The sequence below is a fragment of the Lepeophtheirus salmonis genome, chromosome 8 (assembly GCF_016086655.4).
Source record: "Lepeophtheirus salmonis chromosome 8, UVic_Lsal_1.4, whole genome shotgun sequence".
In the NCBI taxonomy this organism is placed as follows: domain Eukaryota; kingdom Metazoa; phylum Arthropoda; class Copepoda; order Siphonostomatoida; family Caligidae; genus Lepeophtheirus; species Lepeophtheirus salmonis.
Genome location: NC_052138.2, coordinates 27,471,980 through 27,491,107, shown reverse-complemented (window position 1 = coordinate 27,491,107; position 19,128 = coordinate 27,471,980). Strand labels below are relative to the sequence as shown.

Genomic DNA, 19,128 nt, shown 5'->3' with positions numbered 1-19,128 from the left:
CCTCTGCCGATGAAGGTCATGTCCATGGCGTACCACATTGTCGTGAGGGTAGCTCAGAGCGAATACAAATTATGATGAGAGGTGTGGCATAATTATTTTACAAAACGCCCTAAACTGTAAAATCCGGGAGATTGATGTCGGAGCTGAAGGAGACTACATGAGATTCCTTCTGCAGAAGTTTTGGTTCTTCATGATTGTATAGAGCTATAATCGATTTTGATCATGTAGGCAATATGGATAGATATGCTAATGATCCCAGCAGCTTTTTTGGCACTGAAACCGTCGCAGAAGAGATTATACATGCGTTGTCTTTTTTTTTTGTTGTGTGTATTCGTCATTTTAAAATAAGAGACACGGGATAAAACCATTATTGCATTATTTTACCTTAGTCGTTGTGCTACTTAGGAATGTATCGAATTTTTCTTTGTTTACTTCCTGTTTATAATCCTGTAACATAGAACTGGCTTCACCAAACACAAAACTGTTTATGCCCTTTTTTAAATTGTACGCTTAACCTTTAAGCATAATTTAATTTTTTTTTTTTATTCAATGCATTTATCGTGAGATATAACTCTTTACTTTGTCACAGAAAGTGGAATAATATACCCTTTAATCCACAATGTGCAAAACTGTAATCATACAAACTTTTTTAAATAAGCATCAGAATAAAAAAAAGTTTGCATTGCACCCATTAAAAATGATAAAGAAAAATACAAAACAAAGTTGTTATAGCCAATTGGACTATAATAATAAAGATGAAAAAGGGATAGTCGCATTCCAACTGCAGTTTTGCTTTTATTTTTGTCTTAAAGGGAACTGTCTATGCTTTAAAAAAAATTGCATTTTATCGATAGATATGGTTCTTTTGAGTTTGGGCACATTTAGGCCCTCATGTAATCAGGCTTGCTGAATTTTCAATTGGATGTACCATACCGACTGCTGGACAAGACAGACAGATTTTGACGCCATATAGAATAACAACAGTATATTTACACCACATACAACTCAAAGGGATATTATTAAAAATAATAGTACATATTCTTTGACGTCACTATGAAAAAGCGTGGTGGAAGTCAAACATCAGTCGGAAAAGTGTTTTGCTATAGCTCTGTATTTATATTAACCTTGGATCTGAGAAATAACAATTTAGACGTATTAATAAAATATTGCAGGCATGCGCATATAGCATCCAACATTTATACAGGATGCACTCTGAATAATGTTTCCTGATGTAAATCATATAAATATTTTTGATATAAGATATTTTTTTAATTGGTCTCTTATGGATACCATATTTCATACAAAATTAAAAAATCACTTATTTCTAAGATAATCAGTAGTTTTCTTGTAACCTTTTAGTTGTCAAATAACATAAACTATGTTATATATATGCATAGCTATAGGTTTGGTGACCTATGTATAAATGTTCCGTATGTATTTTGTGTATAATAATATATTAATATGAGAGTCATTCTGGATTCTCCGCGTGTAGAATAAAGTATATACATAAACTCCATATCCTCATATATCTCATATCCACGTCTATCATAAACTAAAAAATCATATACAATACAGCATCATAGCACACAACATTAAGAAAACCCTCAAGAGCTCAAACGTGATTAAGTTTCGAAGATTCATATTTATTAAATAGTGAAAAAAACAAATCCTGGCTCTATAAAATTCAAAATATCTACATTTAAACTCAATTGCAGCCTCTACACGAGGTCAGAAGGCCTAACACACTCTAATGACATACTCATCTGACATGACCATCCAATCCCGCTCAATTGAGGTCTTCAGCTCAATAGTATTTCTGTGGAAGACAGCATTTGCCTTGGTCTTAATATCCCCCCCTGATCTCAAAGTCAAGCTGGTTCAAACCTTGTGAGGAAGGAGGTCACAATTCCAAGGGCCAAAGTTGTCGCTCTTCATACAATATAAGAGTTGTTTTGCCTTAGTGAATTTGGTGGCCCTGGTCGTTGCTGTTATGAGCTGGCGTTTTTGGTACACGTAGTTCTTGTGGCCCATGTCTTTTAAGGCATTTCTGATCGTCTCTAAACTAACTTTGAATTTTTTTAAGCTTGCATATCGAGCTTTGAGGATTTACCGACATACTATCTCCTAAGGCATTCATGAGCTCCATTAATTGCTTTTTGTTTTAGCCTCCAATCCCAGACCTCGGTTCATAGATGCCATCAGCCTCAAACGACTCCAGTATCCTCAAAACAGTGGACCTGTTCACTTCCACAGTGTTTACCACCTCAAAAACAAGAACTCCTGTGTGGTGTATATCAAGCAATCTATGTTTTTTTCGACCGCATCAAAAAAACTGACTATGTTTACAAAAATCGTATGACGTGAAAAGAAAGGTTACAAGGCTGCTCTTTTTGACAATGTATGTTACCTTGCCCTTCGTTAAATTGGTTTGGAATCTATTGGTAAGGAAATTTTGTAACCGTCCTGTCCAGCAACTGTCCTTGATTTCTCCAACATTAATTCGTCCGTTTATTCAAGTTAAACTATTATCTAAAAAAATAAAAATAACTAGTATTTTAAAAAAACATTCTGCCAATTAACCACAGTATTATATGTAAGTAGTAGTACTATTTTTTTGATGTTGATGATAAAAAGATGTGTTGTGTACGGGATACGTACTTAGGACCGAAAACTGCTGCCCTGTTCAGTTTAGTCCTGTTCATTAGTTCTAAAACTTAAAACTTTCAATTCTTTATGACATAACTTAATTATTATTTTCTATTACTGAGGATCCTAAAGGCTGACAGTCGTAAGGATCGGTTCCAACGAATGATTGAACCGGTTCTAAGGCTGGTTTAGACCGAATAAATAAGGGTTAAGACAAGCTATGTAAAAACTATAAGGGACTTTTTATACATCTTTCAGAGGGAGACGTTCATTAATTATGAATGGGATGAGTCCTGGAGAGTATTTCTTAGTAGATTAAAAGTGTTTATTCCTTTCTCCAATGCTTTTAATAATAAAATATATGTTTTTTTTTCTACTCTCCATAAAGTTTATTTATTGAAAAACATTAAAGACGTTTTTTAGAAGATTTTTTTTTATTTTAGTTTTTTGAGTCAACAAGTTTTATTTTGTAGTATATTATGAAGAAGGAAAAAAAAAATACTGAATAAAAGTTTGTAAAAAACTTTTTTTAATAAGTCTACCTATGCTTATATAAATGGTTGGATGTATGTTGTAGTGAAAAACAAAACGAAAAGTAAGGCACACACACATACATAGAATCTTTGAGAAATAGATTAAAAACAAAATAAAGAACGCTTAATGAAATATTGAGAGATGAAAAAGATGTAATATTTTGTTATGTACATACATTTTTAATCGTATTAAGAGACAGAGGGATGATTAAGTAGGGGCAATGCTATTAGACAGGATCTAAGATCCTTATCATTTTGAAAAAATAGGGTTGAGATTTTTTTTAAACTATCCGAGAAATAACACCTTTTATCTTAAGGAAAAAAAACATTATCTTTAAAAATATAAAAAGGAAACAGAACCCCTTGAATATTCAGAGGAAAGAATTTTATTACCTTGATTGACAACCTTTTGTACAAAAAAAAAAAAAGCAAGAACAAAGAAAGGCTTAAAGTCAGTAGTTGAAAAGTCCTGGGCTTAACAAAGAAAACACTCTGGAAACTTGGGTTTATATGCCCTCTTGCTTCAAGCGGCTGTAGACGTTGTAGATTGTGCTCTTTGGATATCTTCTTGATGTTTGATGTAATTACTAATTCAATAATTAATTAAGGTTGAGTGATTGAAATTAATTCACATTTATATATATTAAAGCATACACAATTAGTTACAAAACAAAACAAATCTGAGTTTTGTAGCTTTCGTAAAAATAGAGAAAATGACACTTGAACATTGTCAACAAATTTCCATTCGTGCTCTCCATGTAGCTGGACGTCTCTATGACCTATAAGCTTCACGCATTGGCTCACTAAACAATGCTGATGGAATTCTTCTATCAAAAGCACATTTGTAACCCTATTGCTTTAATAGCGACTCCTGACAATGTATGTTCTACATTTTTATATTCTAGGCTAGTATGAACTAGATTTAAATCCTTTGTAGGAGCAAAAGTTGGAGAATGGGCAGCTGTCCACTAAGAAATATAACCCTATATAAGGAAATGTACAAATTGTTTTAATTTTCCAATTTTTCAGGATAAAAAACTGTTCTTTGAGACAATACATTTATTCGAGCTAATAGTAGTATCATTTTAATTGAGTATAACATTTTTGCCATCCACCGAGGATGTTGAAAAGTTCTAGGTCTTTAATTCTTTTTTTTTTAATTTTTATTTTAGAGGTGCTTCACTAAGATAAATGAGTGTGAGCTGAATGATTTCTTTGTAGTCTTCTCTTGAATAGTCAAAGCATATTTTTTTTTTTTTCATATTTCTTCTTATTCTATGCATTGAAAGACTATCTGTTTTTTCGTTGTTTAATTGTTCCAAAACTATTTTTAAATCTGGCAGAAAAAAAAACTTCATGACTTTTTGATACTTAAAATTTTTAATCCATCACAAGAATGTGTAAGCAATCTATCTCTAATATTACATGTACTCTTTGCAAATATCTGCCTGAGTAAATTAATTCTTTTGTGTGGTATTCCAGACACACCCAGTAATTTTTCTTTACCAATTCAATTCCATGGGCTAACTTTTTTCCAATCAATGGGATTTTCCAGAATTTCCATGTGTTTTCCATTCCCAATGGATGGAGATTTCAAGGAACTTCTAATTTGTTTTGAAATACAATTAACATTTTCAATACGATATTTGTTGGCTTGAGCATAGCTTAAATTAATCTTCATTTCATCAGCGGGTGCGTCATGCTTTGATCAATGCTGAACTTATTTCTGTCAAGGCTGGGACTAAAACTTTAATTCCTCCCTAAAAGTCCCAAAAATCAACACTATAATTCCAAGAAAATAATAATAGTTTACAGAATATCAATACAATTTGACTCTCACCTTGAATGAGTTTAATTTTAAATTCTTCTTCATCTTCAAAAATCTTAAGACTTTAGATTAGTGGTTCTTAACCTTTGAGGAATTCCCTATTGGTGGAGAATAGCGAAGTTTACGAGGAGGGAATTAACGGTCGGACAGAAGAATTCAAAATTTCACCATTTTGTTATTTCGACCATTTTTTCCATATTTTCAACCAAATTTCCAATCATAGCCAATTTATGAAGTATTGTAATTCATTTTTTGGTAAAGGAGGTCACACCGTTGGCTTAACAATATTAAGAGCGGCTCCCTGCAAGCTCACTCCTGTTGCAACTCTCTTTGATGTAACATGTGGGTTACAGAGTTCACATTATTATGAATATTACTCATACGTGTATATTTAGTTAATTTTTAAATATGTGTTTGTCGTGATGATTTAAGGGTAAAGATTTGTGAGTACGCGGAAAAAAGGAGGCAAGTTCGAGATGGCCCGTAGTGCAACAGCTTTTCCAACGCAAATTTGTGAATAAACGTGACTGCTGGTGGTGTCAGCCATGTTTTCAAGAAGGATGCTATCATTCATCTCAACAGGTTGCTGGATGAGTTTCAACACTATTTTCTGGACTGCAGAAGCTGCAAATCAATTATGGAGTTGACGAAGGATCTTTTTAGCTTTCGTGTGAGAAGGTTCCAAAGAAAGCAGAAGAAATCGAAGATCAGTTTCTTGAGCTGGTGCATAACTCTGCAGCAAAGACTATTTTTGAGGAGGGAATCCTTATGGCATTCTGGGCCACTATGCATGATTTGTATCCCATCAAGAAGCTGCTGAAAATTAAAACACGAAATTATCTTGGATCCATTGTTGTGTAAGCACTACTGTTTGAATTTCCCTCCTCTGTTAGTCGGGGTTTTAGAGGAGCACTGTTGAGATTAAAATCAAATAACAAAATCCCCTGACTTACCTTGAATCTAATTTGCCCTGCACCATTTCAAAAAGGTAACGCAAAACAAATGTACAAATGTAAAAGTCCCATTAGCCTGTACGCACCGCATGTTGCATTTTATGTATGTTTTCTGTTCGCCAATTAAATTGAAAAAACAAACAAAAAACACACAATAAATTCATCTTATTTATTTTATTTCCATGTGAAGACTGTTAGTAAAGAATATAATATACTCGGCCTGCTTTGGGTGCTTGAGCTTGTTGAGCAATTTTGTTGACTTCATCAGCCTGTTGTCCTTTGCCTTCTGGGTCAAGATCTGGCCCACCTGCATCTTGTAGCTCCTGCACCTTAAATTCTCAGATACACAGTCCCTTATTGTTTTCTCATGCCAGCCCAGATCCCTCGCCATGGCCTTCTTGAACCTGGTAGAGTCATCCTCAACCATCTTCTTCACCTTGTCGACAAAGTCGGTGTCCCTGACCTTCCTGTCGGCACCCTCCTCCTTGGGTGCCCTCTTTACGGTGGCATCAACATCCCAGGTGTCTTCTAGCTTCTTACAGATACGCTGAACAGTCCCTAAATTCACTCCTAAGGGTGAATCAATCGTTGAATTGGAGATTTCACCTCCATTATTAACCAATGCCATGACTACGGCGGACCTCGAAAGCTCCTCATTCCACTTATAGCTCTTTATCTCCTCCTATGATGACGGCATGATGCTAACTGAACTACGTATCGTCACGACAAGAATAGCTTTCCTATTTGGTAACCGGCTTTTTATTTGATAATTTTTGTCTTCAAGTTATCAAGGTTTAAAGTAGGCGACAATTTGATCCCCGCTCCCTGTATGCAAACAAAAATTAAGGGACGTAAAATGACACAAAAAAAAAGAAGGCATATATTTACGTACTAAACACTGCATGGGTTAATATCGAATTCTTCAAAGATCGATACTGCCGTGGGAAATTGAGAGGTGGCACACTAAAAAGTGGGAAATTGGAGCGGAAAGTTGAAAAACTACTTAAGATAAACAAACCTTGTAGGTATAATATATATAATCGATAGAAAGTAATCAATTATTATTGCAAATGATTTCGCCATTTTGATTCAAATCATCCTTAACGTAACATATAGGCTGAAAAGTTCCAAACTTCACACAAAGATGTATTTCATTTTTTATAATTCACTTTCTTTTTTAGTGTGCACCAACCTTCAAAACATCATGACAATGTGTCCTTTAGTTCCTTAGTTATTGTGTGAGTTATTTACAAAACAATGGATCCAAGATAATTTCCTGTTTTAATTTTACACAGCTTTTCGATGGGAAAAAATACTGTTCAAGCTAAGCAATGGCTTGAAAAGGGCTATGGGAACTTTCCTCCATAAAGTTAATAAAAAAAAATTTGAACGAAAAAAAAAGTGTTATCTCTGCTCTGAATGATAAAAACTCCCCTTAGATATTAAAAGAAAAGTTGTGTTTACATTTATATCCATTAAAAGTATTTAATTAATATTTTGCTACTCTTTATTTATTAGGTCCAGTTAAGTCTATGTACCGGTCCTATGACTCCTTGGGAACTGTCCTTAAGACTCCCGTTCTTTCGGAAAGGGTTTAAAATAATAATAATAATAAAGGTGAGTGACATGATCAAGGACCAATCATAATATGTTTTAGGACTGATACGTGGGACTGAACTGGACGGCAATAGAGATAGAACGGATCTTGAATCCGGATCCAAAGTTCCTGAGTAAGGTATAAGTAAACTTGTATTATCCTAAAAGATTCGAGCACCCAAACCGTCTTCAAGTACTCAAATTTCTACGGATCATAAAAATGATCCGATGGATTTTCAGAATCTTAAAAAGTGTATAGTATTGCTTAATACTTTGTTATTAAAGAATATATTATCTATATCGAACGTACTCTCTATTTATCTTGATTAGGTCATGGAGCAACATATACATACACAGTTGCATTGTGTGTTATTTCATACGGCGTTATCTGACACGTTGTTACCTTGATGGTATCACACAACCTTTCCTGAGAAAAAAATTGAACGTTTGTAAATTCTCCCAAAATATGAAACTCTTGTTGAGAATTGTTCACAGTTTATAAAAAGCTAGCTGTAAATCAATCAGTCATTGTTCATAACAATAATTTGGAGAAAAGAAGACAGTGGAATCAACGTAGCTCAAGGAGAACGCGCTGGGGAAAAATGATTAGGTTTACGCCCCGGTCATTCCTAGAGAAAGAAATATGCTTCATATATATGGACTTCACACAAGATTCCTAGGTTAGATTGAGTAAATAAAATACTAAAATATGTACTTATATCTAATAAATGCAACTCCATCTAACCGATTGTAACCAAAGTAACATTTAAAAAAAAAAAGAAACCAACCTGAGTAAAAGCCAAAAAAAGTTAGAGTATGTTTAATATTATCATAACAACAACCCTAATATTTATGTTCTAATAGTAATAACATTGGGTTTCGTAATTGTTTTGGTATCAGTTATCAGTAAAAATGGAACCTTTATCCGGATCCTATTTTATTTTGATCCAAACTTCGGGTAAAATTCCCCTAAAATTGGAAAAAAGTATCCATGTAATTTTGGTTTTGGATCCAAAAGTTTGGGTACCTAAAATTTACTCGATTATGAAGGTCTTAGGATCTGATCAAATGTAGATCCGTACTATCTTTAGACGGAACTGCAGTCATCAATGAGGACTGACACATCACTAATTGCAATTCCTTCCCCAAATGATAAATAATCAAATGACTATATATACGTTAAACAATAAGATAAGGATATTTTTTCCTCCTCAAATGTTTTTAATCATACATTCATACGAATGTAGTCCAGTATTTGGTTTAGTCTAGCTTACATGCAAATAACTTTTATCAATTCTCCTACGAAATGTATATGCGTAAAAAAAGCTTCGTTAAATTTGTATTTACTTGTGTCCTTACTCTCATAACTATTTCCTCAATCTTCCAAATATTTCCAATCAAAGCTCCATCGAACAAAACTGCAATAAATGAGATGGTGTCCAAGTTCCTCATCAAACTCGATCAAAAAGAGAAAATCCTCCTACATGAGCACATTAAAGTCACCCAAAAACTTTTTTCAAAGAACGGGAGCCTTGAGTTAATCAACCCCTCTGCCAAAGGATTAATTTGTGATGCAAAGCGGGAAATAACCCTAAAATACATTTTAAAAAAGGATCGTTTATTTCAAGAGTCGGAAAAGAACAAGGCATTCCCGGATAGTCCACTGTTTGAAAACAAAGTATTTGAGGACTGTGCTCTCGTCTCTAATTCTGGGGATCTTATAGGACTGAAAAATGGGCCATTTATAGATCTTCATGATATGGTAATGAGGTTAGTCATTAAAATTTGATATTTGATCCATAAATTGTCTTCTACCAGAGGCTGTAGAGGGGAGGGGCCCCGCCCAAATTAAGGAATTTTTGCTCGTTACTAAAAAATTTAATATTTACAAATTTTCCATAAAATATTTGATTTTTTGTGAATAGCTCTATATTTTTAATAATTTTTCTTAAGCAGCAGTAGATTTTTGCAATTCTTTTCAAAAATCTTAAATTTAGCTATAGATTTTTCAATTAATTTCTAAAAAAAAAAAAAAAAAAATTGGAATCAACAATAGATTTTTGGGAAGTTTTTTTCCAACAAATTTAATATTTGAAATTTTTGCTGAAAGGATGTGAATAGTTGATTATTAAAAAAAAAAAAAATAACTTTTGGGTAATAACTTGGATTTTTGGAAACTTTTTTGAAAAATTTAATTTCGTGTGAATAATTGTAAATTTTTAAAATACTCAAGTTGTCTAAAAAAATATAATTATTTGAATTTTTCCATATGTTTTTGATTTTTTTTATTAAAAAAAATCCACCCCCAAAAAAAAAAAAATCATGTGGACACCTCATTTTAGATTCAACTATGCTCCAACAAAGAAATATGAAGCGGATGTAGGAGAAAAGACAAGCGTGCGTTACTCCAATAGTCAACCCTTACGCAGTGAAAAAGGATATACACTTTTACCCGAATCTCTGTATGAGGCATCTCCACTAGTCTTTTGGGACATCTCAGAATATGATACTCCTTTGATAACTTGGAGAAATAAAAGTTTTTTTGACCGACTTATCGAGCGAAGAAGAAATAAGGCATCTCAAATCTTACATATTCAGGATCCTCAATCCCTCTGGTCCATTTTTGATTGGCTGCAAAGTGAAGTGAAAGGTATTAGATATAAGACTCCTCCAACAACAGGTTTCCTTGGTTTTATCCTGGCATTACATCATTGTCGAAGGATTAGACTCTTTGGATTTATACCCAGGCTTCAACCAACAAACATCTGTCACTATTTCTCGAATAAAGCATCCGATAAGTGTATTGTTTGGCATCCAGTTTCCGCTGAGAAACTCATACTGTTAGAATTAAATGAAGGATCACTTCAGGAGACGTATCAACATGGATTTATCACCGTTCATGGATTCCCTGAAGTGAAATGCTAACGAGCTTTAAACGTTAGAATTTATTTTTATAAATTGATGTCAATCATTTTCGATACTTTCTCAAGAAAGACATAAACTGCTCCAAGTTTTTCTTCTAATACATAAATATAATTATAAAAACACTGGCGGTAGTCATCGGCATTACCTTGAGTAATTAAGCTCCGGACTTTAACATTATAAAGTATAACTACTCAATGCTTATATCAACTTAAATGAGTTCATTCCTCCAGACTGGGAAAATAATAATTAGGGTTTGAAAAAAAAAAGAATAATATATGTTTGGATGATTAATGAGTACTCTAGTCTTTAGAGAGTTCACTAATAAAAGAACAATAAAATTCATTTTAACATATTTGCATTTATATAAAATTTAAATCTTCAAAATAAAGATATAAGATATTATTTCTTATATCATAAAAATTTTTATGACTTAAACTGTTGATGTTTATTTTTAAAATAAATTAAATAAAATAATATTTAAATAAAACAATTAAATTTATTAAATTTTTTTTTCCAAAGTCAACAATTGTTAATAAAAATTACATTTCTTGCATAAAAAATATAAGAAAATCCAAAGCTATTACCACAAAAATTTTAAAAAAATAATTTCAAATATTAAATTTTTCGGAATTTTTTAAAAAAAGTCCATAGCTATTCACGAAAAATTTCAAATACTAATTTTTTAAAGAAAAAATGTCAAAAATTCATAGTTATTCAGAAAAAAGTAATTTTTTGGAAAACAAAATTAAAAATTAAATTTCTTATATTACGTTTTGTTGATAAAAAATTTCAAAGATTCATTGATATTCACAAAATATTTCAAAGATTCATTGATATTCACAAAATATTTCAAAAATTAGTTTCAAATATTAATTTTTTTGTGAAGAAATTTCGAATATATAATTTTTGGGGAAAAAAACTCAAAATTCATGGTTATTCAGAAATAATTATTCTTCTGGAAAAAAAAATTTGAAAATTAAATCTTACTTATTAAATTTTTTGAGAAAAAATCTCAAAAATTCATAAATATTCACAAACAAAATTAAACTTTTTGAAAATTAAATGATTGAACTTTTTGAAAATTGAATTAAATTTCAAATATTAATTTGCTTTAATATATTAAAATTTTCATGTAAATAGATTTTTTTTCTTTATTTTGGGGCTGGGCTACTGCCCCACCAGCCCAGTCCCCTAAACATAAATTACATACTATTTTCTCCTCTTCTTGGTTTTTGTTTTTATGTTGACACAACACATATGAAGAATGATTTGGAAACCCTCTTATATCCACACTACTCTCATTCTTTCAAAGGGGCCATATTTTTTACACATTCTACTACTAAGGAATAAATGTTTTGTTTATATATATTATATGTATTGAAGTACCTATTCTCATCAACGATTCTAGACACACCGTTCTCCTTTTTATATATATATATATATATTCTTTTTTTTTTGTTCCTCTCATGCGTGCAGCATAACAGGATGAAAGTGAAGAAAATCCAACTCGTCCAACACAGTTTTTTCTTAAAAAGAAGGGAAGGAGATGCTTCTCCATGAACATTTGCAAAAAAGAAAACAAAACGAAAGTACGGGGATTTAACACCTTCCTCCTTTGTTTTTCTTGAAGGGATGTCTATAGGGCGGTTTGTTTTTATAACTTTTTTTCGAATTTTTGACACCGACTTGTCGGAAAACGGACACTGTAATCCTGCTCAATTAACTATGGGTTCAGTCCAGTTGAGTCCTTCTTGACGTCACTACACTATATTTCTTCTTTTTTTTTCATCAGTTCTAGTAAAGAGAGTTCACCAAAGGACTGACCGGCCCCTTGGACTGATAACCGATTCCAAGGACTTATAGGCCCGGTCCTAAGACATAACTGCACTGGACCAAACAAATAATGACTGACACAACCCTATTTAGGGCTCAAGACTACAGTCCCTTCCAGTTTACTTTTGGTCCAGTTCAGTCCTTACTACAAGTCCTTCAGCTAATTAAATTCCGTCTTTCATGCCGTCATTCCACTTTATTTCTTCTTTTTTAACCATTTCGAATACGGCAGTCCGAAGGAACAACAGTCTTAAAGACTGGTCTCAAGTATTGAATGGACTGGTCGAATGGCTGGACTGTACTGAATAAATAAGGTCTGACACAACACTCATTGTCACGCACTATATAAACAACTTCTGCAAAATATCCTTGCTCTACGATGATGTCATCTTTCGATGGTGCAGATCAATGTTACTAGAACAAGGTTAGAAAACAAGAAAATGTCTGGGCAGGCAAAACAGATTTATTAAATAAATACCTCTCTTTCTATTTCAGGTGACGTCATTGGGACGACTCTTGCTAATTAAAAAATGGTGGTTACTCAATATTTCTTAAGTGATATTTTACTAAATGTAATTCCAAAAGTAAGTATTTTTATAAATAATATATTTATAAATTGTTGATGTTTCATATATTTATTTTAATTAGGTAAATAAAACTACTCGTGTCTGTGCAGCGGCTATTTGTAAAAACACAAGAGGTGTTCCACTGATTCACAAGAGACTTTGCCAGAGGAAAGGCTTGGATTTTGGGTTGTTGAAGAAAAGACGAATTCAATACTGATGAAACCAGAATTTAGCAATATAGATTAGCCACTTCTGTGATAATCATATCATTTATTTCAGTTTTTACTTTTTAAATTTATGTAGTATCATGAATAACCAAGACTCGTCCCAATGACGTAACCAGAAATAGAAAGGGAGAGAGATATATTTAATAAATTTATGTGCTGTCCCAGCCATTTTCTTGTTGCCTAACCTTGTTCTACTAACATTGGTGCAGATCTCGCTGAATGTTTGAAAAAGGGGACAAACATTTTCCATAGGTAAAAGGGTTATAGTTGTATATAAAATTAGAAAATATTCCTATCTTGTTAAAAAACACAAGGAAAATGCTTTAAAATTGTTATTCATTAGGCTATAGCGCTCATTAAAGACACAATCATCTCCTTCAGTCCAACTGGAATGGTGATTTCTTTAGAATTTTACCAAGTGTTGCCTCCACATTGTATTCTACTTTTCCTAATATAAGTACAAAAACACATATAGCCGGATAATTTTACTTCCATAAGACAAAATATCGTCACTAATATACGCAAGAAATAAGATTAATTTTTAGTTAAAACTACAAACTGAGATGTACTTTAACCGCGGTACAAAAGAAAAATGCCCCCTCAAGATGACCTGAGAGGCACTTAACATTGCCAAAGGTATTTTTTGTAATTGTGTCCTGGAAAAACATTTTAGTGAGTGGGGAAATATATTGTTTCCAAAATGGGACAGTCTATTTTGCATATGTGGTTCCTCAACCAAAAACATCAATATTACATCGTAAAAAAATGCATTATGCATAGTTTATCTTCTTAGCACATGGCTCAACAACTTTTCCACACTGACCGTAATTCGAAAAAGGTGTAAAAACAAACCGCCCTAACAAATATATCCTCCTTTCTCTGTTTCTCTCTCGTGGTCCATGCAGAACTTTATTAAGAATGAATATATGAAATTTACCATTCATGAGAGGGAAGAGAATCAAAGCCATAAAAGAATATATTATGGTAATAATAAAAGGATTATCATCAGGAGACAACTGAGTCCAATGCATACATATTTAAAATATATATTACATAAATATGGGGAGGGAAAAAGGACACTGTTCAATTTTTGGTGAGAGACGCACGTTCAAAATAACAAGTAAAAGCATTGCATTGGGAGCATGAAAATACAGCAGGGCCTACAAGATTTTAGGAAACATATGGCGCGAATTGCTTAAACTCATATCATATCTATCACCAATATAATATATATTAAAAATAAACAAACACGACAGCAGTTTGAATGGAAAAAGTGCTAATCCCTTATTTACCCGTTAGAATTATAATATCGTTAGACACGATAGAATATTCATACTCATTTACTCATCTCTGCTATGCAAATTTTGAGAGCTTAAAAGTCCTTTTTTTTACAATGTTCTGATGAGCAATGTTGTAGAACACATAATTAGCTGTCAATTACTTAAGAAAACAATGTCATAGTCCTCACAATGAGCACACAGTACGAGAAGAGATTTGATATCATAGCACTCCTCCACTAAGTATTGTCGAGAAGGCCATCAGGAAGCAGACAGATGCCTTGAGGAAAATGACTTACTAAAGGATGATTCAATACGAAAGGTTTTTGGATTGTAGAAATGAAGCACATAAAATATTATATTATGGTCAAAACTTTATTATGAACCGAATAAAAAAATCCTTTACAACTATTTTTAGAAAATAATCCCCTTCATATGTTGGCCGCAACCGGCTTTTAAATGGCCCCTTCTTTCGCACTAATTTTTGATGACACGTTCGAGCATTGTGACCGGAATCTCAAGAATAACTCGTTCAATATTTGCTTCCAATGCTTTAATCGTCGCTGGTTTATCCACATAGACTTTTGCTTTTACGTAGCCCCAAAGAAAAAAGTCCAAAGGTGTGATTCACCGGGCCAAAACGTGAAATTAATTGTTTACCAAAATGATGTCTCAATAAGTCAATTGTTACGCGCGCTGTGTGGCAAGTGGCACTGTCCTGTAGGAACTAAATATCGTGGAGACCATGTGCTTCAATTTGAGGTACCAAAAAAACTGTTAGCATGGCGCGATAACGTTGGCCGTTGACAGTAACGTGTTGGCTACACTCTCGGCTACGGCCGCTATATTTTCTACGCTGCAAGCTGTACGTGGCTTACCAGACGATGGGACATCCCAGCATGTTGCTGCCCCTTCAAATTTTTCGATTATTCTGCGAATTGTGGATTCTGAAGGTCGATTATGTGGACCATGAGTTGGGCGTAATTTGCGAAAAACTACTTTCACAGAAGACTGAATTTCATAGTACAATAGAACAATTTGTACACGTTGTTGTGGCGTATATCTTTCCATGAAGAATTGTAAAACAATACTGTGTAAAAATGACGTATAAATTTGACAGAACTCGTGTGCGCCTGTCAAAAAATCCCTACTGGAAAAAACTACTCGTTTTGAATCACCCTTTATGTATCTATGAAGTTGAAGGTCGCGGAGGACCTCAGACACTCTGAAGTTGTAGGCAGGAAAACCTCCATGTCCGTAAACCTCCTGATGTCGGCCTTTAAGTAAAAGTCGAATCCCTCAATTACTTGGATGGCCAGAAAGATAAACAAGTCGCCATCAGCAGTATCCGGCAGTCTAAAAAAGGCAGGAGGACAGTCTCTGCTGCGTATTCCGCGGCTTCTATTGAAAGAACAGCCGATAAAAGTACTTTGTCATGGGAAGACCTTTACGGATGTGCAGTCTTCAACAGGCAGAATGATCGATTAGTGACATTCGGGGATGGAGCAGAGGAGTACTGATATGTCCCCACCACCAAACCTCCTGCTTCAGTGATGATTTTAGGCCTGGTTGCATCCAAGGGACAGGCCATTAATCCCGTGTGGTTCACTTTAAGGTACAGGGTGAAGGCTGATGTGTAAGTAACACTATTGGCACAAAAGTTATCCCATTGATCACGTCCATCGTTGGCAATTCTCCCTGGGTGTCCCAACAAGATAAAGTAACTTCCCGCACAGCAAATAAAACTCAAAAGTGGCTCATTTCTGGGCAAAGGAATTCTAGCTGCCGTAGAGACTATTCCACTTAGGTGCAATAGGAGTCCAAAGTATGCAGGAGACGCCACAACAGCACCCACACACCCTAAAGACCACCGTAAACAAGGTCAGGGCCTCCATGAGTGCTGAGTACGAAAAGAGGGCCTGCAGTAGCTTCCACCACCGCCTGAAGCTCACCATTAATTCTGAGGGCGGATACATTTACTAAAACATGTTCTTATGGTTTCAATTAATAATTAATAGTTATTAAACATGTGCACTAATTCACCCAGGATCCTGCTATGGACTTCAATACTTTGTGTGATAAAATGTGTACATAACAACGGTTGGCTAATGGCCAGGTATTGCACAAGACTCAGGGATTGACGAACAAGCATCAAGAAGGAGCAGTGATTCTAACTTTGTTATGATCTAGGATGTGTCAGAAAAAGAGGGGTTGACTGTGGCGTGACAAACCACTAAGAGGATTCGGGGAGGCATTCAAAGGTAGGGTTGTTGGAGAGTGCAAGGAAAACCGAGAAGCTCAAACAGCTAGAATAATCTTGAATTGTAATTGAAAGATGACCTTAGTCTCTTCATAACTTTTCTTTCTTGTCCAAAGATAACAAAACAGACTGTATTACGTAGTTACTCAATGGAATCAAATCCTCGAAGTTGTACATCTAGGTCTGTGAAGTCATTCCTCCAATGGATATCAAGCCAAGTTATGAGAACCATAAGGTGACATATAATTTGTGATAATAACCTTTGATTATGTAACTTTGTTTGTAATATTGGTTTTTAGTGATATTTATCAAAAAATTGAATATTAAAACTTTATATAGTCATTCAATCCAGTTTGTGGGAATGACAATCTGTCTCCAAATTTATTTATTTGTAAAACTAATATTAATGTAAATTCCTTGGTTAATACTTAATTACATCAATGAACTTATTTATAGAACAAATTAAAATACAAATTTAATCACTTCAGAAACTAATCTAAAAAAGTTTATTCAACAAACATATGTATAAAGGTATAATGTGGTTAATAGGTTGTGAGAGTAAAGAAATAGGTTCAAGATAAATCCACCAGATGATGTTATTTGTACAAGCTCTGCATTTTCTCTCATTACTTCTCATGATAAGATCTGAAGATTAATATCTCTTATTTTCAAAAAACCTATAATTTTTCACTAAAATATATTCAAAATAAATGCAGGAAAAATTCTTGGGGATGAATTTTCCCAGGGATGGACTACCCTCGGGAGGAATTTTTCTTGGGGGTGAACAGAGTGAGGTGAAATTTCAGTACACGGATACAACCATAAATATTTTCAATAAGAACTACATATTCCTCAATTCTGCCACTGTATTATCCTGTATCAGTCCTCGATGACGTCACTAAAGCTAATGTCTTATTTGTTTAGCCATAAGACTGGACTGGACCGAATAAATAAGAACATGAAATTATGAGCCAAATTTTTTACAATTTGTGTGTTTTGTGTGAAATTTATATTCAAACGAATCTCCAGACAAATTTTTACGATCTTCATTAGTTCTACTAATTCAATATCCAAATGAAAATCTTTTTTTTCACCAGTAAAAATTGAAACTGCAATTTTCACTGATTTCTTTAATTTGCTCATATTTTTTTGATTTTGAATAAATTTAGAAAACCTAGTTATCCGTATATTTGTTTTTGAGACCCCCAGTGACTTTTTGAATTACAACTTCATGACTTTTTTAAATGAATATAAATAATAGTACTCTTAGCAACGTATAAGTTTATCATAATTTTGATATATTGAGAAAAAGTTTGCCATCTTGGTTTTATGTTATCGCCACACATATATTCGTACATATAAATTAATGTTAATTTAAATCTGCCGGAACAATTTTATAAGATTAGCACAACCTCGAATCTTTTAAATGTATCGACGTTCAATGCACTATGTATTATTTCATATGTAGTTTCTATTTATTTCAACTAATTTAAATGTTTTTGTTGTTTCTAATCATTATTAATTTATAGCAGTGATATTGATTTACAATAAATGACAGTTATTTAAAAAAAAACAATAATAATAATGGTAACAGCATTAGAGAATAAAATACCCTGTTCAAATTGCCAACTAGCTTTCTAGAACGTTGTTTTATACACATCTGATGATTATATACGTCAATCATTTTATCGATAGTGAAATAATAAATAATTGAAATTGAGAAGGAAATAAAAAATTCATTTTTTATTTAAAAGTCCTTTTTAAAACTTTAATCAAATATTTTCCGTGTCTCTCACATGTATTTGTTCAATTATGTGCCTTAAAGGGAGTTAAACTATTTTTAAATATGTTTTAATATTGAATGCTTTATTTATTTTTTTAAATAATAGTCTACACCTCTTTATAAAAGGATGTTATTCAAAATTAGGAGGGATACCTTAATGTTATTTTACTCCGACAGAAGAAGAGACTAAACACTTTATTATTTAAACTACCTATGAAGTTCATATACTTATATTATGTATGCAATATATATATAACATCCATACATTGAAGAAAAAAAAAATTCTATTCAATGTTGCCTCGAGCAACAGTTAAGCATTTTTTTACCCATGTATCAAAGGGAATAAGGATAAAAAACAATTTATTGCTGATAATGAAAATTGTTTTTTTCTCTTTCTGTCTTATCATTCGTTCTCACTCTGGTTGTGCAGGTTCCTTCATCACCATGGAGGGAATAAACAGCAGCAGGAGGGGGGACATTCCAAAGAATATTTCCTCAGATAGGCGCATGTTAATAATTTGAAAAATAAATATCCTTACTTACTTTTGTAAGCGCAGACAAAATGATTTATATTTTTTGCACACTTTTTTAAAAAGTTGAAGTGGGATGGAGTTCTACTACTATTATTATTAATGAATTAATAAGAAGGAAACATCTTAGTATAAGGGGACAGTAGCAAGCAGTTAGAGTTTGCTCGAGAG

The 19,128-nt window shown here is 33.1% G+C and overlaps 1 long non-coding RNA gene across 2 annotated transcripts; it reads left to right on the top strand.

Moving 5' to 3' along the window:
- Window positions 1–9,188: 9,188 nt before the first annotated feature.
- LOC121123319 (uncharacterized) lies at window positions 9,189–13,291 on the top strand. Of its 2 annotated transcripts, none has more exons than XR_011781463.1 (4): window positions 9,189–9,326; window positions 11,958–12,738; window positions 12,810–12,898; window positions 12,963–13,291. It is a non-coding gene; the product is annotated as an uncharacterized lncRNA (long non-coding RNA). The 2 variants fall into 2 exon arrangements; XR_011781464.1 differs by having other exon boundaries at window positions 9,203–9,318.
- The last annotated feature ends 5,837 nt before the right edge of the window (window positions 13,292–19,128 follow it).